Source organism: Pleurodeles waltl, chromosome 8 (assembly GCF_031143425.1).
Source record: "Pleurodeles waltl isolate 20211129_DDA chromosome 8, aPleWal1.hap1.20221129, whole genome shotgun sequence".
NCBI classification, from domain to species: domain Eukaryota; kingdom Metazoa; phylum Chordata; class Amphibia; order Caudata; family Salamandridae; genus Pleurodeles; species Pleurodeles waltl.
Window position 1 is genome coordinate 109,822,768 of NC_090447.1, and position 22,658 is coordinate 109,845,425.

General features: G+C 43.1%; 1 protein-coding gene across 1 annotated transcript in view; it reads right to left on the reverse strand.

Annotated features, from left to right (window-relative positions):
- The window catches only part of P2RY2 (purinergic receptor P2Y2), a 192,226-nt gene that overhangs the window by 101,366 nt on the left and 68,202 nt on the right, over positions 1–22,658 (reverse strand). The gene's annotated exons all lie outside the window — the stretch shown is intronic.

A 22,658-nucleotide genomic window follows, 5' to 3' on the forward strand; every position in this document is an offset into this window, starting at 1 on the left:
AGCAAAATATGACACAGAGGTATGATAGTGAGCTGCAAAATATCACACGTAGTTAAGTGATAGGGAACTGCACAGTATTACACTGAGAGCTATATGACATTGAGATGCAATATATTACACAGAGCCATATGATATGGAGCTACACAATACTATACAGAGCTATATGATAGGGAGCTGCACAATATCACAGTGAGAGCTATATCATAGGGAGCTACACAATATTGCACTGAGACGTATGTGATAGGGACCTGCAAGATATTACCCAGGCTATATGATAGGGAGCTGAACAATATCACAATTAAAGCTATGTAACAGGAAGCTGCTAAATATGACACAGCAATATGGGATAGTGAGCTGCAAAATATTACACACAGCTAAGTGAGAGGGAGCTGCACAATATTACACACAGCTATGTGAAAGCGAGCTGCACAATATTACACTGGGAGGTATATGATAGGGAGCTGCACAATATTACACTGGGAGGTATATGATAGTGAGCTGCACAATATTACACTGGGAGGTATATGATAGTGAGCTACACAATATTACTCTGAGAGCTATATGATAGGAAGCTGCACAATGTTACTCTGAGAGCTATATGATAGGGAGCTGCACAATGTTAATCTGAGAGCTATATGATAGGGAGCTGCACAATATTACACAGGGCTTTATGATAGGGAGCTCAACAATATTACGCAGAGCTATACGATAGGGAGCTGCACAATATTATAAACAGCTGTGTGATAGGGAGCTGCACAATATTGCACATAGAACTATACGACAGGGAGTCAAACAATTTCATGTTGAGAGCCAGATGATAAGTAGATAACGAGTATCACATAGAGAACCATAGGATATGGAGCTATATAGTATCACACCTAAAGCTTTGCGAGAGGATGCTGTATGACAGCAAAGCCATACCATGCTGATGTCTAAATGTCAGGGAGGTAACCAATAGGAAACATGGTTCGTGCGATAACATGGGCCAGGGCTTTTGCACGTCTCTTCTCACAGAATGATTTTGCAAGAAGTTCTTGGAATGCAAGTTTTTAGTTTAACACGTTTAATGCCCATTAGATGTGAAATGTTCGTTCCAGCCTTCCTCCTCCAGTATCATATCATGGGTCCAGTTTAAGGATCACTATTCCGCTAAAAAGGCACATACATGTTGATTGCGTGTTTGCCCTATAGGTACGAGAATGTAGGTGATTTCTGCATTGACAAATTCATGTTCTAAGAGAGGAACTGAGAGGTTTGTACCAAGACGTGACAATGTAAATAAAAGAGGCACCGGGCAGAGGCCGAACGAATGTCTACACCGGGTAAGAAAGTAAGTGATGCATGTGGAGTCAGGGAAGTGCATGTACAACTGGCATGAAGGATGCAACTCACAGACGGGAGCACGGGCCCATATTTATGGGCTTTTGGCGCAGGGCAGAGCAGCAAGTCACAATGCAACGGGAAAGGGCAGGACAGCGCCGTATCATTGGCATATGGTGCATTCCTGTCCTTTCCCCTGCGCCGGTACTGTTTCTGTAGCTTATCGCCAACGCCAGCACCTTTACACCATGGTGCAAGGGCCTCCTTCCTGCACAAAAACATTCCTGGGAGACTTTTTCCACTTTCTATGTGTGCTTCAGAATGCAGAATGAGGAAGAACAAGCAGAAACCAAGATATTTCTCCTTGGTGCACCTCCCCTGGGGAAGCAAACGGTTTTGGCACAAGGTCTTTTAAATCTGGGGATGCGTCAAAATCCATGGGTGTTGCGTGGGAACATCCACCACAACGCCCACGGAATGCCTCCCTAAGGCAGAGTAAGGCAGCGCAGCAATTTGCTCTGCCTTGCCTTACTCCATATCAATGAGGCCATTCAAAGCCACGCAAAGTGGCTTTGCGTGGCCTTAAAGATATGATTTAAAGGTTTACGTCAAAAAGTAAAGTAACGGTGGCGGAAGGGGCTCGTAAATATACCCCAGGATGTTTACAGACCAGGGAAATAGCAAATGATGGTACAGGAAGCAGGTCTGTGGGTGAAGACGTGACATTAAGTGGCATGGAGTAAAGAGGTGTCTACTGTAGGGTACTCACTCATGAATGATATGTACAGAGGGAAAGCAGGGGATGACCAAGGGGAGCAATGGTACTGCATGTAGGTAGGTGGAAGGAGGAATACATTCATTGGTGGAGAGCAATAGTGTCTCGACTGAACTGCAAACGTAACTCTCAAGAACTAGGAATGGTAGACCTCTCATGAATCATGTGCTGTCTTCACTTACAGATTGCTTGTGCATTACAAATTATTGCCCACTGCTCAGGGTATTAACAGTTGTTAATTTCCCACTCCACAGTTAAGGACCTCCGCAATAATACACCACTGCCAGGAAGATAAACATGTCTGCTGTCACTGGCTGCTTTAGGTCCTAAAGTTACATTGAAGGCAAAGACGAGTGTATAATATTGTAATTCTAAGCATCATGATTGGCAGAGCCTGTATCACTATTTTATATACACTATTAAAATGAAGTCATGTGCAAAAGCCTTCTTCACTGGAAACATGGCTGGTATGTCGCTTTCTGTTATGTAAACTTTGAAAGAACACAAAGTGCCGGGTGCATGCAATAAACCATTAGAATGGCGCAAGGGTTACAAAACAAAAGCTGCTAAAAAAATCCACTGCAAACAAAGCCGACTTAAATAATCCATAATGGAAAACACAGGTTTAAGGGAATTTTGGGATGAAATTTCTTTTAACCTACTAGTAAATTAAAAAAAAATCCATAGTATTGTACTATGGAAAGAATGAGTGGTGAGAGGCCTGTGAAAGAGAAGCAACAACTCAAAATATTTGTTCAAAGATAGAGTTTCGAAACCTAATCGTCTTGGGCCTGGTCCATTCCCTGTTTATTTTGGGGCATATTTTCAAGCCCCATAGCGCCACTGGAACTTCACTTTTTGTGAAGCGCTGGTGGTGCTGTGCATTATGCGTATTTACAAGGTGGCGCTAAGCCAATTTTTGTGGCTTAACTCTGCCTTGTAGATATGCCCTCTGCGGCAGAGGGGAGTGCAATGGGTATTGCTTTGGGCGTTCCAACGCAACACCCATTGCTTTTGACGTTGCCCCAGATTTACAAGAATTTGTTAATCTGTTGCAGCGCCAAAAACTAACGCCATACCATGACGATGAGCTATGCTTTCATTTCTCCTTGTTTTTGCTTTTTTCTATGTGTGCTGCATTCTGCAGCACACATAGAAACAGCAAAACCACATGATTGATTGTTTATGTGCAGAAAGGTGTCCCTTCTTGCACATAAACAATCAAGAAATAATGAGGATTTGGTACTTTTATGTGTGCTGCATCCTGCAGCACACATTGAAGTGCCAGATCACCATTGTAGATTGTTTATGTGCAGGAAGGGAGACCTTCCTTCACATAAACAATCCTTCCCTTTAACACAGCCACCCTTGCACTATGGTACAAGGATGCCTGTATTGGCGATGGCAGGTAAATTTAGCGCCAGCGCTAGGGGTAAGACATGTGTGCACCGCATTTTGGCAAATACAGAGCATCCCTGTGTTTCAGAACTGACACAGCGTGTTGCTGCAACTTGTGGCGCAGCACCACACTGTGCCAGTACATTGTATACAGTATATGCCCCTTAATGTTTTTATCAATATAGTGTAACCTTTGTTTGTCAGCGTCTTGCTCGTTTTGGCTGCTAGCCCCTCCGCTCCTGGTGTACTTTGGCAACAAATTCTGCTTCTCCGGCATAAGCGAAGACATTTTGAAAAAAGTCACAGCCTAATTCCGAGCACAGTCTAAAACGTCAGCACAAAACTCGCCTGTGGAAGTACCATTTGTGCAACATATTGAGTAGTTTGTAGTGCCCAGTTTCAACTTCTATCAATAATATGCAAAGAACAGTCTTTGATAACTTTTCTGTAGGTAAGACTTGGAGCAAACTGTAAGTGCAAAAACCCCAGGACTGCAAATGATGTGCACTTATGGTAAAACCAGGAGCAACACTCGGTTTGTGACAGTGCTTAACTTGTAAAAGAATACATACCGGGCCCATAAGTTTGAACAAATGCAATGGCCAGTGCTATCGAAGGTCTGGTTTCTGAGTACCAAGGCTGTGTAGTCTTGATTCCACTCGATGCCTCTTTAATCCACCAGCAGACACTCCCTTCCCCTTTATTGCTCTCTTTGGGGTCCCTTTCATCCTTTCTTTCTCCATTCATCACAGTTTTCCTATCTTTCTTTCCTCCTTTTCCCTTTTTGTGTTTATATTTCTCTTGGTCTGGATTAAAGTCTATTGAGGAGAAATAAGTTCCAGACCTTAAAAATGAGTGGTGGTGGGCCGCACCTGCAACCACCAGCTCAAAAAATGCCCTGCCCGATTTTAGCCTTAGAGCGTCACCTGCAAGGAGGCAGTTCTTGTCGCTTTGGACAATATTGTACTAGCAAAGGTTTTGCATGCTATCAATATAATGCTCAATGTGTTCTCTTCAGCTCTGCATGTCTTCTGGAAATCCATCCATCCCTCGTATTGTGTCCTTCACAAAACTATCACCACTGTCAAACTACTGTCCCGCCCTTGGCAATCTCACTAGAGAGCCAAAGAGTTAAACCTGAACATTTGCTACAATTTCAATCCTCCCTGGAGATTTTGTGCACTTCAGCAATTAGTGCTGTTACCCTCCCACCTTTCAAAAGAAATACATATATGCACTAAATTATTTTTGGCATTAAGAGGGTTAAGAGACTACACTCATTTATTTATTCCTTCCTCTGCAATTTCAAAATGACTTTCCGTCTACCTGCTGAGAATGAGATTCATATTTCACAGAAATGCAAACACTAAGCATAAAATAATGGTTTTTATCTCAGGAATGTTTTGTGCTTTCATACAAGTTATTTTTAGCCTGACATCTGCTGGCTGTGTCTGGCTAAAGGCAGGTGTACCTACCTGCCAGATCTCAGGCCATCAGCACTTACAAATAACAGAGACAAAGGGGGAATACTCTGTCACAAACATGATGGATATCCCATCCGCTGTATTGTGAGCTCCATAGAATATAATTGGATCGTAATACAGAGGACGGTCACATTTGTTACAGAGTTTTCCCTTCCGCCGAGATCTAATTCAGGCCCTAAGTTACTAAAAATCAAGCAGCTCTGAGCAGTGCAAAAAGCTGCTGCAGAAGAATGCTTGTGATATTCCACTTTCCCATTGTCTGCCACTGCTTTCTTTGGTGCTAGGGTTCCCTGCAAACCCAAGGAACACTAGTTTAGCAGATCTGGCTTTGCATGCGGTCCTAAGGTTGCTTGCACTGTTGCCACGGAGTTGCACCCCTTCTGTATACTCTATCAAGAGGATGGTGTTACCCCTGCATCCACTTTGTGGTGCAAAACATATTTTCTATGGGAAAGTTGATCAACATGGTTGTTGGGGCCAACACAGAACATTGGGCCAGAAAGTGAGCTTTGGGTCAGCCCCCTTCTCCCACTGGCTTTTTTTTGGGTCACCTCACTTCAGCCATTTGCTAGTTTTAAGTGTCTTTCACATTTCCGATCATTACACAGGAGTATAGTGCACTTATGTTTTGGTGTGCTGGGAGGAAAAGAAGCCAAGATCACATAAACAGTGGAAAGTAAAACTAGAAGGCATGGGGGGAGGGGGTGCTATTTAAAGCACTGTTCTCAAAATATTGTATTTCCTTTTGCCACCTTTAAAATTCAATGAAGAATTGCAATTATAAAAAAAATCAAAACATAGGGTGATGCGAAGAATCCAGCGTGCTTTTGTCTGTCTGCTTGCACTTTTCAGATGCATCACCTGTGCCGAGCTGTTGGATTTGCCAATGTTTGCCTGTAAATTATTGTTAAAAAAAGTAAAAGAAAAAAAATCGAAATGCTGGAGGAAAATCGAGCACATATCTTATAATGTATAACAACTATACATTGAAGTCAATGTTTTCAATCTTTATAGATGACATGGTTTATTCGTCAAACACTTTATACTCAGGAAACTCAGAACATGCTTTAAGAAGAATAAGAACGTGCCACAAAGTGAAAGGAAACCCTTGCCTAGGACTAACTCACTTTTCACAGGATCCAGCCATTTAGTACATTGTAGTAGCACAAGGAGCAGATTTAGAGGTATCTAGAAAAAGTGAACAGTAAGTACACCTTCAGCCTCTGATGCTAGTTGAGTGTGTGCGTAGTCGGTGGCCCTTCCATCTGCACCTTAAAAGCCTAAATACAACAAAGCAAAATGTAGAATGTAAAGATAAAACAAAAGCAACCCTTACCGTCTGCCAGCAAAAAATCCCTGTTGCTGTGTGTTGCAGACAAGTTGGGAGGGGTGGGGAGATACAAATCAGCCAATCACAAGGATCATAAAGAGGCTATGCTCCAGAGGAGGGACAAACACAGGAAAAGTAAAGAAGAGTAGAGCAAGCCATCCAATAAAATGCAAGCAAATCACTGTGAAAGAAAACTAACCAATGGTAAGCAATGGGTGAACTGGAACCCGACCGTATGACTACAATAGGTCTAACGCCAGCACGCAGCTTGCGCTGTCGGGTAAGCGAGACCTAAAAATGAAGGAAAGCATCTCTGAAACTACACAGAAACAATTGACTCAGAAACAACGTTTCCCAGTTTTATTGGTGTGGAGGAATAAATGCCAGGAAGAACGCCTTAGTTGAACAACAGTATGCTGCTAAGCGAAGGGATTCATACCAGTGTTTAGAGTACATTGGTGTGACATATGTCAGCTGTGCGTTTTGTGTATTTGTGAATACACTGTGTGATGTGTGTGCTTTATTTCTGAATGGTTGAGTCTGTATGCCGTACACTGTGTCAGGAATATATGATATTATTTGTGATTGTATATATTTGGGAGTGTGTTGGGGTAGAGTAATGTGCTTTGTGTGTATAGCTCTGTACATGTGTGCATTGGAGGGATGGTCTTGTGTTTGTTTGAATTGGGGGAGGGATGAAAGAGTTCAGGAGAGAGGGGGACAGTTACTGAAACAACTCACTATGGCAACTGCCTGGCCAGTTAGTTTCTTCTGCAATCAGTTGGGTTGGGAAGAGTGCCAGCGAAGGTAACACAAAGGAGTTGTGAGGAGTACAACAGGTGCTGCTGGATTACCGGTACGGCAGAAAAATAGGATGGGGCTGTGACCGGCAAATAGAAACCTCCAGTCTCACACACAGGCGGGGAAGCGCTGCCCACCACAAGCAGTCATACGAACTCTCTTGTCTGAAGTTTCAGTGCAGTTTACTCAGTGCTTCAGTTAGACGTAGCCACCTCTTGATATATATATATATATATATATATATATATACGCATGTGGCTGTGTGTGTGTGTTCGTGTGTGTGTGTGTGGGGGGGTGTTTTCATCAGGATGTTGTGTGTATGGGTACTGGTTGGTTTATGGGTGTTTTCTGTTTGTGCATCCAAATATATCACGTAACATTGGCCCTTTCCATCAAAGAACATATTTATACCCAACACAAGCTACCCATATTAACTTGCAATGATTGTTCTTATTTTGCACATATTGTCCACTTTTCTAAAAATCAAAAATCAGAAGCAAAAGATAGAAGACTAAACGGAAAAAATATAAATTTCCTGTCCAGTTGTGGCACATGGTTGATTTGGGGAGATGTTGTTTTGTCTACAACTCCATCACAGTTTCTTATCGCTGATCATCAGAAAGTGTCAGATGAACATTTGTCAACCATATGTTATCACCTAAGAGTCTCCTAAAATGATGTTCTAATATTTCCTCTTGTATGCACATCTCTGCCTCTGTTGTCGTTCAAGTATAACATGAATGCACACTGTTCTACCTTCTTGTTGTTTTGTATGTCTGCTGGTGGCATCTGTTGAGCATCGCACTCAATCACACTGTTTGTTTAGATCATGCTTGTGTATGTCTACGCCTGTCTTCTCCAACACATCGCACAAACCCCCTCATTCTTCCCCCTTCCACATATATCACTGCCTCTGTTGTCTGTACAGTATCAGATGAAATCGCATCCTTCAATCAACTCTTCAGTATGGGTCTTTCTTCTGTCATCGTGGTATCACACTCAACCAGGCGCGGCTCCCCCACTAGGGCGGAGGAGCGTCGCCCCCGCCAGCAGCAGCTGCCAAACTTCTACAATAAAGCAACAATAAACTATGTTTATTATCGTTTTATTGCAAAAGGGTTGGGGCCATGGGCTCTGATGAGCATGATGCGCATGTATGTTTGGCCGGCCCGACACACGTGCACTAGGCTCTCTCCAACCTGCACTGTGTTGCCCAGTTGGAAATAGCAGGCAGAGACTCCTACTCTGCCTTGGAGCGTACTGGTTTGGCACTACGGCCAATCCGAACGCTGCTTTCATGCTGCCATTCTACACCTACCACCTCTTAAGTAGTGCACAAAACCACAGTGCTCCCTGGTTCTTTCCAGCCACCTTTGTTGATCGCTGCAGCTGTCTTCTTTCGAACCACACTGTTATTTTTCTTCTTCATTGTGTGCCTTTGTTGTTGTCATGGTTTTGTCTCATCGTCAATGTGCTTATTTCATCTCTTCTGCTTATTTGTTTTATCATCCTCTTCATTTTGTATATATGGCCCCGTAAGGCCTTGAGGGCTGCTTCAACCTACATATTAATTTCGACCTTCATTGTGGACCTCTGCTCTTGTAATCGCTTGAGTTTTGTCTTGAACCACATTCTGGTGCACCGCTTTGTGGTGTACCACTGCTCATGTATTCACACGAGAATAACACAAAAGCGCAAAGTTCCTCTCCATCCTCGCTGTGTATTTGTTCTGTGCACCTGTCGAGCAGTGCTTGATTTGTAAATAAAAAGGTGCCGGTGTGCAAAGCCCTCCTCTGAAACACGCGGCTCCTACAATTATATTTGCGTGCACGGAATACTGAGGCAGCATAATCCTAAAGCCGTTTTAGGCTTCTTTAATGTACAGCCACTCCCTGACCCTTCAGCTCACTTTTGCAGCTTTCTGTTTTCTCCCTTTGTTTTTCTCTTCTTCCGTCTTTCCCATGTGTGTCTTTTGATCGCAGAAAATGCTGGAGGCAGAAAAATAAGTGCTGACTCTCAAAAATAAGCGGCACGGAAACCACCGGCTGAAATTAAGCACTGCCATCGAGAATTGCACTACAATGTGTTTCGGCTCGTGCCATTTCCTTAACATCGTACTAAACCCCTTTTCACCCTGATTAGCCTGAGTATTTCTACTTCGTTCTCCTGATCACTGTTTATCCACTCCTGTCATCACTCTGCCATTGCACTGAACCGAGCAGTTCTCCTTTACTCATTGTGTAAGCGCCCGCTATCTCTCCTCTTCTGCAGAAAACCACATAGTTCCCCCTTACACCTCAGTTTATTGCTCACTAGCCTTCTTATCTTGAATCCCTACTCCTGTCACCGAGTACTGCAATAAAAATACAGAGATTCTTCCTCTTGATTGGATGTCTCTGGCGCTTTCATCAGTCAAGTGTTGCACCAACAACAATAATCTTTCCTTTCTTCATTGTGTCTCTGTTCCCATCGTTTCTCAAGTTTCAAACCGAACCGCAGTGTTATTTCCCCTTATTCTTGTCTGTCTGTGCTCCTGGCATCTCTTGAGTAAGACATGAAACCACATTATTCTCGCCCTTCTTCATTGGGCATCTTTGCTTTCTTCATTAAATGTCTCACCACACCCATCATTCTAGCCTCCCCTTATTGGGCATTTGATTCTGGTGTCGTTTTATCACCTCCTTGTGTACTACAGGCATTTAAACTAAACCATGTTATTCTTTCCTACATACATTGTCTACCTCTGATGCTGTTGATAGAGGATTGCTGCTTACCATGGAATTCTATCCCGCATTCACTGTCTACCTCTAATTCTGTTATCTATTGAGCATTGCACTCTACTGTATTTTTCCATCCCAAGGTTATTGCCTTCCTCTGATATGGGTGTCTATTGAGTATTGCACTGAAGCATGTTATTGTACACTATGTTCATTGTCCACCTCTGATACTGTCGTTTGTTGAGTCTTGCACTAAACCACAACATTCAATCCTGCGTTCATTGCCTGCCTACGATACTGTCATATTGAGTACTGCACTAAACCATATCATTCTTTCCCATGTTCGTTGCCTTTTTCTGATATTTTCATCTAAGGCGGGTTGCAATTTACCAAGTCGTTTTATCCCACATTCATTATCTCCCTCTGAGACGGTCATCTATAGAGGATTGCAATTGGCCACCCCGTTCTATCTCACAATCCGTGGTACTGTCATCTATCAGGCATCACACTAATGTATGCCATTCTTTCCCACATTTGATGCTTGCGTCTGATACTGGTGTCTATGGAGCACTGCCCTAAAATGTATTCTATCCTGTGTTTGCTGCACTGGTATCTATTAAGTATTGCTTTAAATAATGGGTCTCCAACCTTTTCTGTAGCAAGAGCTACTTCTGATCAGTGAAAATCATTGTAAGCTACTGAAGGCTAAACAGCTCGCACATTATTATTATCAGACACCCCCACTCCCAGCTTCCTTGACTTGAAGCCTAATCTCCATAGAGAAAAATACTATGGTTTGAACAAAATACTTTGACTAGGGGCACTATGACTGGGCTGCCATGTTTGTCAGTGAGAGTGTAGTCTTTGGGGATGGATGAACATATGTGTATATGAATGGGATACATTTGTATGGGTAACTGAGTGCTTGTGTAGTATTTACTTGTGGCACAGGACATACCTTTCACTATATGTGGCACTGTTATATGTATAACACAAACTTACAACCATTATTTTAAATTGGAGAAATATAAAGTGCAAAAAAGTTCATTAAATGGAATATTTTTCTGCACTTTAAAAAAATGACTAGATTTTCAGTTATACATATGGAAGAGTGTTCTTCTGGCCACTGGGGGCAAGAGGCCTGTGCAACACTTAGAAAATAAAAATTGAGAACATTAAAATGAAAAGTTACTTTAATCATAAGCTACATTTTCATTTCAGATTCTCACATTTAAAAGGATTGAGAGACATAATGTTGTTCTCACCTCCAATACTGAGTTGACAAGGGCTTTTATTTATGAGTTAAATACCACAGTGCTTCAGTTCTTCACCTCTGTGCCCTTGGCCATAAATCTGGCTCCAGCACTGCTCCTTATCAGGCCCTGCTGTCTGCAGCCTGATGATAACAATGTAAAATAAACACAGGCTTCCATAAACTTTAAAAGGAAAAATGTGACCCTGTGCTTATTTAAAAATGAACTCCAGGCTGTGAGCTACTGTGTAGGGGTGTGGAAGCTACTGGTAGCTGGTGATCAACTGGTTGGAGACACCAACTGTGTTATTCTATCCTGTGTTCATTTCCTACCACCAATAAAGTCATCTATGAGTACTGCACTAAAACATGTTATTCTAGCCCATGTTCATTGCTTACTTCTGATATTGAGTATTGCACTAAGGTTGCTTACCTGCGATACTGTCATCTATCAAGTCTTGTACTAAACCATTTCATTCTATCCCATGATCTATGCCTGCCTCTGGTACTGTGATCTATTGAGAAGTGCACTAAGAACGTCCCACTATCCTGTGCGCATTTCCTGTCTTTGATATGGTCACATTGAGTATTGCACTAAAGCATGTTGTGCTATCCTACATCCATTGCCTACCTCTGATACTTTTATCTACCAGGTATTGCCCTATACTGTGTCATTTTTTCATATGTTCATTGCCTACCTCCAGTACAGTCATCTATCGAGTACTGGACTAAACTGCATCACTCTATCCTGTGTTCATAGCCAACCTCCAATACAGTCATCTATTGAGTATTGGACTAAACTGCATCAGTCTGTCCCGTGTTCATTGCCAACCTCCAATAGTCATCTATTGAGTATTGGGCCAAACTACATCACTCTATCCCGTGCTACATCACTCTATCCCGTGTTCATTTCCAACCTCCAATACAGTCATCTATTGAGTATTGGACTAAACTACATCACTCTATCCCGTGTTCATTGCCTACCTCTGAACCACCATATTGACTATTGCACTAAATACGTCCATCTATTGAACATCACACTAAACCACATCATTCCATTCCACCTTCATGGTGCCTTTCTTCTCGGGTCATCTCCTGAGTATGGCTCAAACTAATTTATTCTTTCACCTCTCCTCTGTTTATCTCTTCACCTACAAACTCCTGAGTATTGCTCAAAACCATGTTTTTTTCTGTTTTCAAGGGTATATGTCCTCCTGCCATCCCTTCTGTTCGGTAATTCACCACACAGCTGTTTGCCCTTTTCATTGTGTATCTCTGCTACCTTCAGCTCTCAAGTGTCACGCTAAACCTCAGTTGTATTCCTTCTTCATTGCATACATGTGCTCATTTTAGTTCTCAGGTGTCACACAAAGCCGCATTGTTTGTTCCTCCACCTCATTTTTGTCTCCACTTCTGTGCTCTCATGACTATCACGTTAACCCTGTCACCGCTAAGTATGACACAAATCCAGGTGGTTGTTTTACCTCTTCATTGTTTATCTGCTTCTGTCATCTCTAAGGATCACACTTAACCACATCATTCTTCTTCTTCAGAGTGTATCAGTGCTACCATCAGCGCACAGCATTCTCCGTGAATGGTTGTACACCTCTGCTTCTACACCACACTCTTCTTTTTCCTTCTGATTGTGTATCTCTGCCATTTTCTTTTGAGTATAGTGCTACATCATATCAGTCTTTCCTCCACTGATCATATAGTCACTCTATTCTTCTCTTGAGTATTGTACTCAGTCTCGCAGGCCCTGTATTAGGAACAATGAATCAAGCATGCAGAGACGAGGATTTGTAGATTTGGGGGCTTGAGGATGCTGATGCACTCCTACATCTCTTTCAACTGGTGGACAGATGGACAGTCTGGACCTCACTGCAACACCTCTTCCAGGATTGCATGCAAAAAGGCCTGTGTCCCTGTTCATGAATCAGCTACCTGTAACCATCAGTTGTCTTAAACCTGGTCATGGGGCTGTAACCACTATCCACCATGGCTAGGCTGTGACCACATCTACACACCATCAGTGCCCAGCGCTCTGCTGATGATGCAACAAATGCATTGGTGAGCACCTCCAGTGGACCTGTAGATGTTAAGGGCACTTGCCAAAACAGACTGGGTAACCCAGAAAATGCCAACAAAGAGAAGTGTGACACAGCTGTCCACACAGTAGGATGATTTTAGCAAGAAATAGTGCACAAATGTTGGTGTTACGATGCTGACAAATCCATAAAGATCAAAGACCATCATTACTGGATTTCATGACCAACACCAATATTTCCAAAACTTCTTTGTACAGTCACCCCTTCCATAATGCAACACATCGAACTAAAGTTCTTTAATAATGGGGTGCTTCCAGAATGTGTGGGTCCTAGCCCTCATCTTCTTCTGGCACTGTATTCTTTGGTTGCTGCATTTGAAAAAAATTATATTCTGACACTCTGGTGTGCAATTTATCATCTATAACGAAGAAGTATTAAATGTGCCTCAAACATCAGTTGATTGGGAGTTGGTTCATAACCAGGTTAATCCTTATGAACTAATTTGAAGTAAGATTGCATTACAGTTCCTCTACCCATATTGATCTAACTTTATAAAGACTAGGCGGGTCGGCGACACATAGCGTTTTATACATCTGTTATACAAACCTTTATAAGGGGGGGCACAATAACTTTCTGAAACAAACCAAATCCTGTTGTTGTTTTATGTCCTTACAATAATCTCTAAATCTTTAATATCCAAAAAATGTGCTCTAGTTCCAAAGTCAAGACTTTCATGTAAAACAGAAAAGGGGACAAAATCACCCTCATCCAAAAGTTCTTCAAGTTTCTAGATGACTTTTTCTCTCAACAACCGTCTAAGGTTCTTTGCGATCTTTGTTTTTATTTCAGAGTGTAATGCAGCTGGCCTCTCCAAATTTGTTAAAACTCTTTACTCAACCATATATATATATTTGTCATATTGCTTTGATTATCTGGAATCTTATTTTTTATTTTTTAAACTGACCACAAAACCTAAGAGAATAGCCTCTGCATGGCACTTCAGCATAGGGTGGTTGGAAATGGGCGGCCAGAATATGACAATTCACATTTGGTGGTTACAGCCTCATTCATACAGAGGTTGGTTGTCCTGGGTGAGTGACCACACTTTTTATAGATTATAGAGGACATCACACGTTTGTTGTACCTTGCGGGCCAGCCCCACCTTGGAAGCAGAATGTTGCTTTCCTCCTTAAACGATTGCAACCATGCACTAACTGTGTTTCAGCAACTCAACAGGAAATTGATTCTTTAGATTTGGTAATCAATTTCCCAGGTCAATAGTGTCCAACGTGGGTTCGTTGAGGAAAAAAGAAGCCATCATTTCTCAGGGCAGAGGAAGGGCATTTCCTGACAAATGGAGCCTTTTAACAAACTTGCTTGAGTTCCTATAAAAGTGCCAGGTTCATTGGTTGCACATGGGAGGCATAGATCACGTGGACCTTCACATTGTGTAAGGGTTGCTAACAGCTCCTCGAAGTCAGTAAGGGTAGTTTGAATCCCATTAATGTGCAACTCCCTCTCGGGTGTCGAAAAAATGCTACAGGGACTGAAGACAGGGTCATTCTTTGTCTCTGCTGGGATGTCTACAAGGTCATGAACTGAGGTTCACCAGTAAGCTAGAGATGGCTGGACCACTTAAGACCCTTGTGGAAGTAGGCAGTGCTGACAGATACATATGAATTACATATGGGAAGAGGTTGTTCCTATTCTGTCAGAAAGGGTGAGAGATAAGCAACAGACTGGGACTTGGATGTAGAAAAGAGAGAGTAAAATAGAGTGCACGTGTGAGATTTGATGAAGGATGAAAAGAGCAAGAGAGATAGTAAATGGGATAAAAGACTAATGAAATTATGTATTTGTATCGTAATGATGTGTGCAGACTCAGGGATGGCTAGCTTCTAGTTTATATGTATAGTTTAGGCTGAACTACTACCAATAACAAAATCAGTTTGTACAGAGTCAAAAACCCAATGCCATGAGGACACAGTAGATCTCTAATAAAGGCTTTGAGGCCACCCAAACAAGACCGGCTTTAATGCTCTCGTAAATGGTAGAAGCTTTGTTGCATGCCTAAGACCATCTCTAGGAGAGTTCCTGCTACAGCACAAGATACATTGAAACTGACCCTTGCCACATTGTTTCCTGCTGCTCTTTACAGGAACCAAAGCCGCTCTTCAGTAGTCCACAGATCTCTTTTAGGGTCAATGGCATTACCTTAGCGGGACTTATATGTCAACGTTAGTGTTTTGCACGAAATTCTCGAGGCCACTGGCAGCCAAAGTATCTTGAGACAGACCTCAGAGCTGTGTGAGGCATTATGTGAGCCAGTACCCCTCTCATTGCTGAATGTTGAGGGACCCGCAACATTTTTAGGCAGCTTGCAAGCGGTGTCTCTCAACATGTTGTAATATACATCTGTGGGCTTTCACGACGCACATCTCACACTCCTCACTTTCATTCGTTCCCTATCGTTTGTCCCACCTTGAGGTTGCTTTGTTACCGCCTTGGAGACTGACCCTGTTATATGGATGATTGCACGATTGGCCATATACCTTAGTGTGGCACACCACTTTTTTCTTTTGCCTCGCCACTTCGTGCTGTGTGGAAGTATGTTGTTTCTTCCTCTTCCATGTTACATGATGCTTATATTTTTTTTAAACCCATATTACTCCTGTCTCCTCTGCTTCATAACCTGAATGCACAGCGTAAAACTTTTATCAAAACAGGTGCAGTGCTTCATTTTTCAACATGGCGCCCAAAAGCCATAGGGGACAGGTTGAATTCAACAACTTACCCATGTTGTTCGTGCTTACATTTCACATGCTTTACCTAACCTTGCATTCTCTATGGGTGTTTGCTTTTTCCAGGATGTTGTTACTTATTTTTTTTTTTCAGCCAGCATATTTCTCTCATCTCCCCTCCCTCATAACCTATTTCCCATTTTCTGGTTCTCCAGTGCCACAAGGTCCTACGAATGGCAATAGCGCTATGCAAATATCATCATTCCACTAAATACAAAAAAAGTATAAAAAATGCCATTTTCAACGCCAATAGCTTTAACTTTCACAAATGTGAGACAGATTGCATTGCAAATGCTTGTTAGATTAGTCTTCAAGGCCAGGAGAGAAGTTAGAATTATACTTAGTTGATTGAATAATCTATTTCACATGGCCCTCAGGTAGACCTTTCAGTTGCCTTAAAATTTCAACTTATCAACCAGACTCATTAAAATAATGTGGCTAAGCCAACCGTTTTGGCTTTTGTGTAGTGAAAGGTGTTAGAAATTGGGTTGTTGGTTGACTGGGGTAAGAGCCCTGGTCAAGCAGCAACCACAATCCTAGCCAGGGTAAGGCACAATCAATCGCTAAATTAACCTGTGCTCACCCACTGGGGGGTTGGCGCAGAGCAGTCAGGCTGAACTTACAGGCAATGTGTGAAGTATTTGTGCAACACTTCAAAAAGTAAAACTGCGTAAAACACCACACAAAGAGATTCCACACCAAGTTAGAAAGATATATTTGAATTTAATAAATAAAACAAGACCAAAATGTCAAAAATCCAATAAGTAGAACTTGAGGTATTGATTTTTTAAGTTTTTCGGTAAAAATAGTACTAAGAAGCGTAAACCCCTGAAACAAGTTATGTGGTCATGCCAGACCGGGACAAAACCAAAAGTTCAGGCCAACCACAATGGAGCATGGCCAGCTACAGGGATCCAGTTGGGCCCACTGAACAACAGCACCTTAATCCGAGGTTGCAGAGCTTTGCGTGAGTTCGGATTGGAGATGTGCCACACAGCAGAGGCGATGTATTAGTTCCGAGATGCAGCGAAGCTGCAGTGCGAGTTCCTGATCCGTCGGCTTTTAGGGCCCTGTAGATGGGACTTGCTATGTGAAGAGCGTTGTCGGGGTGTATTGTGCAGTTGAGGCAAATATGTCTGTTCCAAGGAGTGCTGAGGCGGTGATGCAGAGTTTTGGCACTGTTGTCGAAGCTGGCATTGACAGGGACAAGAGGAGTTTGAGCCAGGGAAAGCATCTCACGTTGTTCGGATTGACGCAGCAGCAGCAATGCATTTGCTCTGCAGACGATGTGTCGGTTCTGCAGAGGTTGCACCGATACCACTAAAGCAAACACCTTAGGCCCACTGCCAGCTGTCCAAGACTGTGGTTGCACCACTTGGCAGGGCAGACTCACAGACGGTAGAGTCCAGGTGCAGAAGACGGGTGGTTGGAAGTCTTTTATGTTCCTGAGACTTTAGATCAGGAGGCCAGCCTGCTAGCCCTTGGATAGCCCAATGTCATCCTATGGAAGAGATAGGCCTTGTAGTAGTAAAAAAGGATTGTGGGAGTTTTTCACTACCAGGAGAAGTAAAACTTAAAAATACATATCCTGCTTTTTAAATACATTGCACCCTGCCCTCTGGGTTGTCCAGGGCCTACGTTATGGGCGATTTATGTGTATAAAAAGGAAAGGTTTGGTCCTGACAAAAGGGTTATTTTACCAGGTCGACATGGCAGCTTAAACCTGCACACACAGGCTCTGCAAAGGCAGGCCTGAGGCATGGTTAAGGCGCTACTTAAAAGTGGTTGGCACAATTAGTGCTGCGGGCCCACAAATAGCATTTATTTTATAGGGGCCCACAAGTAGCATTTATGTTATAGGCCCTGGACACCTGTAGTGCACTTTACTAGGAATCTATAAGCAACTTAAATGTGCCAATTCAGAGTAAGCCAATATAACAATGTTTAGGGGATCGGGAACAAGCACTATAGCAATAGTTTGCAATAGTCCGGTTTAAGAAAAGGGTTTCCTCAAGCTTCACTAACATATGGCATGGATAGGGGCAGTGTAAGATTCCCTCACACTAACAAGTCCAGGGTAAGTGGCAGCAGAAATACAATGTCCCTCACACACAGAAATGTAAAACCCCAGATAGCAACAGTGCATGCTGCTTCAGTAACACAGAACAGACACACGATGTGCAGCAGCACTGCAAGCTTCCACTACATACAAAGAACCAATATTTCACAAGTAGAGGCAGCGTATGCTTCCTCGCACACACACACAAAGAATAGGTACACCATGTTCAGCAGAAGTACATGTGTCAATAATTTTGTGTGTGTGTGCGCATGTCACTTTTGTGTGTGCGGTGCGCTAAACCTAGATGTGACAGACAAATGGTGTGTATGTTAATATGAGGAGGGTGTGTATGTTGATGTGAGGAGGGTGCGAGAAGGTCAGTGATGTGGAGAGACAATAAGGCAGAGACTAGAGAGGTGTGGGAGAGGCTCAAGGAGGGAACGTGAGGCAGAGGGAGAAATAATATGAGGTAGCGGAGGAGGACGTAGAGACAGTGCAGTGGAGAGTGCAGAGGATGCAGCAAAGACCAGAGGTGATGCAAGGATAGAGGATTGAAGTGTAGAGAGGAGGGCGAGGTAGTGAGAGAAGTGGGAGGAGTAAAGAAGAGAAGAGAAGAGAAGAGAAGAGAAGAGAAGAGAAGAGAAGAGAAGAGAAGAGAAGAGAAAAGGAATGCCTCATTTCACTTGATTACACCGCTGTGGCCCCTGAAGCAACTTTCACACTAAAACTGCACATATAGGTTCCCGTCTATTATCATTCATCAGACAAGCAAGCTTACAGCCATCCCCTCAATCTTCGATGGGTATCCTCCCTTCCAAAGTATTATACATTTCTATGGGAAACTGGGGGCAAGCAATTTTGCCCTTGTACCATACCCGTGCAACCCTGTCTATATGTTCCCGAGCCCTTACTATGCCGTCCATCCCAGGCACCTTGTCTGCATCTCTGCTAGTCTCTGTGCTGCCTATATCCCACCTGCACAGATCAGTGCTTCAGTCTTGTACCCTTAAATATGGCATTGTGCACTTTTAGCCTGCACTGCTGCACTGTTGTTGAAGGGTACTTGTTTCATGTGAATCCTGCACTGCTACTGTTTCCATTGCTCTGTGTGAAGGCTGCACTGCTACTGCAACTTCCAGTGCTGTCCGGTACTTGCTTAATGTGGGACCTGCACTGCTGCTGCAACTTCCATTGCTGTCCTGTATTTGTTTAATGTAAAACCTGCACTGCTACTGCAACTTCCAGTGCTGTCCTGTAGTTGTTTCATGTGAAGCCTGCATTGCTGCTGCAACTTCCTCTGCTGTCCAACACTTGTTTCAAGGAAGCCTGCACTGCTGCTGTAACACCCAGTACTGTCCGGCATTTGCTTCATGTGAAGCCTGTACTACTGCTGCAACTTCCAGTGCTGTCCTGTAATTGTTTCATGTGAAGCCTGCATTGCTGCTGCAACTTCCTCTGCTGTCCAACACTTGTTTCAAGGAAGCCTGCACTGCTGCTGTAACACCCAGTACTGTCCGGCATTTGCTTCATGTGAAGCCTGCACTACTGCTGCAACTTCCAGTGCTGTCCTGTAATTGTTTCATGTGAAACCTGCACTGCTGCTGCAACTCCCAGTGCTGTCCCGTACTTGTTTCATGTGAAGCCTGCACTGTTGCTGCAACTAGCAGTGCTGTCATGTACGTGTTTCAAGGGAGCCTGCACTGCTGCTGCAACTAGCAGTGCTGTCATGTACGTGTTTCAAGGGAGCCTGCACTGCTGCTGCAACTAGCAGTGCTGTCATGTACGTGTTTCAAGGAAGCCTGCACTGCTACTGAGCACATTGCATCAGTTCAGTGTGTGAGAAAAGCTTGCACTGCTGCTATGAGTGTGTTTTACTCATTCATGAGTGAAACATTTCCACTACACATAAGCCAAGGTCTGACTGGCCATTCTGAGCCCCGGGCTATACCAAGGTTTTAGAAACAGAAACTGGGTTATTCCATGAACGACATATTTGTAAAAGACTACAGTTTAACACAGGATAGAACCCTCGGAAAAAAACAAGTGAAATGTTTTCAAAGCCCTAGGTCTACTACTAATTCGAAGTCTTTCGTTCTTATAAGTAACCTCATTAAAGCAGTGTTCATAGCTAAAGAGAATGAGATGAGACACGGGAGAGGGACTACAATAGCAAACTCCTTTCCTTTGGGAGTGTGTACGTCATTTTGGAACAAACAATATGACATAATTAACCCTTTTCCATGATTTACTCCGTTAGTTTTTCCCTTCACATACCTCATTGGAAATTAAAAAGCTCGTGCACACTTTTTTGTCTTGTTTTGTAATCAATATAAAACATTCGATTGTAGTTTTCGTACCTGTTAGGCTACGTTCCTTCCGAATTTTAATGAATTTTAATGTATCCCGTGTATTTTAGATGGTTTAAATTTACTGTTTTGTGAAACTTTAAAGGCTTAATAGCCGGAATAAAATTTGAATGATTTGCTTTGGAAATTAAAAAGCTCATGCATACTATAATCGAGGTGAATTAGTTCACGAGTAAACAAAGTTTTGGTTACCTTTCAGTTCATCAAGATTAAGAGGGTCTCTCAACCCAGACAGGGTAAGTCAGATACACAGCCTAAATTATCCTGTGCTCACCCTCTGGTAACTTGGCACAGAGCAGTCAGGCTTAACTTAAGAGGCAATGTGTAAAGTATTTGTGTAACACTTGACTACACTAACAGTGAAAGGCACCACAAAAAGACTCCACATCAGTTTAGAAAAATAGAGTATATGTTTCTGAGTGCAATAAGATCAAAACAAAAAGAATTCAACTAGTAGAAGTCGAGATATTAATTTTTCAAGAATAATTACGAAAACAGTGCTTAGAAGTCACTAGCGCTCAAAAGGTTACTTGAGGTCGCGAGGGACCGGTAAAATTCGAAAGTTCAGGCCAACCACGAAGGAGGGTAGGCCAGCTACAGAACCCACACAGGGTCCTCTGAAACAGCAGCTGTGATGGAGCAAATGTTGAGGGCACAATGCATCGTTTTTTGCAGAAATCAGCTGTATAACCCACTTCTGAGGCCCAGGGCTGGAGGAGGCACCCGAGGCAAGGGTAGGACTCACATGTAGCAGAGTCCAGCAGCACAAGGAAAGTTGCTGGCAGTTTTTGTTGTTCTTGAGACTGTAGGAGAAAAGGGGGCAAGCCAACAAGCCCTTGGAGTCTTGGGCTCAAGGGTGTAGAAAACAGGCACAGTCTTTCTCACTGCAGACAAGAAGCAGCAGGCCAACACAGCAAAGTAAGTAGCAAAGTGACAGTCCCTCCTACAGCACAAAGCAAGCAGTAGGCCAACACTGCAACGCAGTTGCAGAATGGCAGTCTCTCCTGGCAGCACAGCAGTCTTTCTTCCTGGCAGAATGTCCTTGGTTCCAGTAGAGTTCTGATTTGGTGGGGTTTAGGGTCCAGTACTTATACTCAAATGTGCCTTTGAAGTGGGGGAAACTTCAAAGAGGCCTTTGAAGATCACAAGGTCCCTGCCGTTCCTTTCCTGGCTCCATACAATCTACAGGGGGTTATCCGGCCCTTTGTGTGGGGAGAGGCACAGCCCGATTCAGGTGTAAGTGAGGCAGTGCTAAGCTCCACCCCTCCCTCCATCAAGCCAGTTAAAGGCCCCTTAAGGCCCATTAAGTCATACCTAAGCTCCCTTTGTGTGTGACTGTCTAGAGCGTAAAAAAGCCAAGCTGTCACTAACCCCAGACAGGTATTCAGAGACAGGCAAAGGCACAGAATGGTTAAATTAAAAAAATGCCAACTTTCTGAAAGTGGCATTTTCAGACTTACAATTTAAAACACGACTTCACCATGAGTTGTGTTTTAAAATTGTGAGTCCAGAGACACCAAAATCCATTTCTCCATCTTTTCACAGTTGGAAACACTTAAAAGATGTCTTAAGGAAAGCCCAGTGTTATCCTATGGAAGAGATACGACTTGCAATAGTGCAAAACGAATTTAAGAGTTGTTTACTACCTGGAAATGTTAAACTTTAAAAGTACATGTCCAACTTTTTAAAGACACTGCACCCTGCCCTTAGGGTTAACTACGGCCTACCTTAGTAGTGACTTATATGTAATAAAAAGGAAGGTTTTGGCCTGGCAATTGTGTGCACATGCTAGGTCGAAATGGCAGTTTAAACTGCCCACACACGCTCTGCAGGGGCAGGCCTGAGACATGTGTTTGGAAGGCTACTTAAGTGGGTGACACGATGAGTGTTGCAGGCATACTTGTAGCATTTAAGTTACAGGCCCTGGGCACATACAGTGCACGTTACTATGGACTTACCATTAAATGAAATATGCCGTTTGTGGATTAGCCAATGTTACCATGTTTACAGTCAAGAGCCCATGCACTTTAGCACTGGATAACAGTGGTAAAGCGCCCAGAGTCCTGAAGCCAACAAAAACAGGGTCAGACACAGAGGAGGAGGAAGTCAAAAAGTCTGAGGATGACCTGGCAAAGGGCCATTTCCAACGGTTGAGATATTTCCTCAATCCCCTTTGTGTTCAAATACCTCCAAAGACTACTTAATGATATGCATCATCTCTAAAACCAAGGGACCTTGCTAACAACATGCCTGTCAGTGAGAGACTTCCATCAGTTAACCGAGTCCAATGACTACTCTAGACCACAA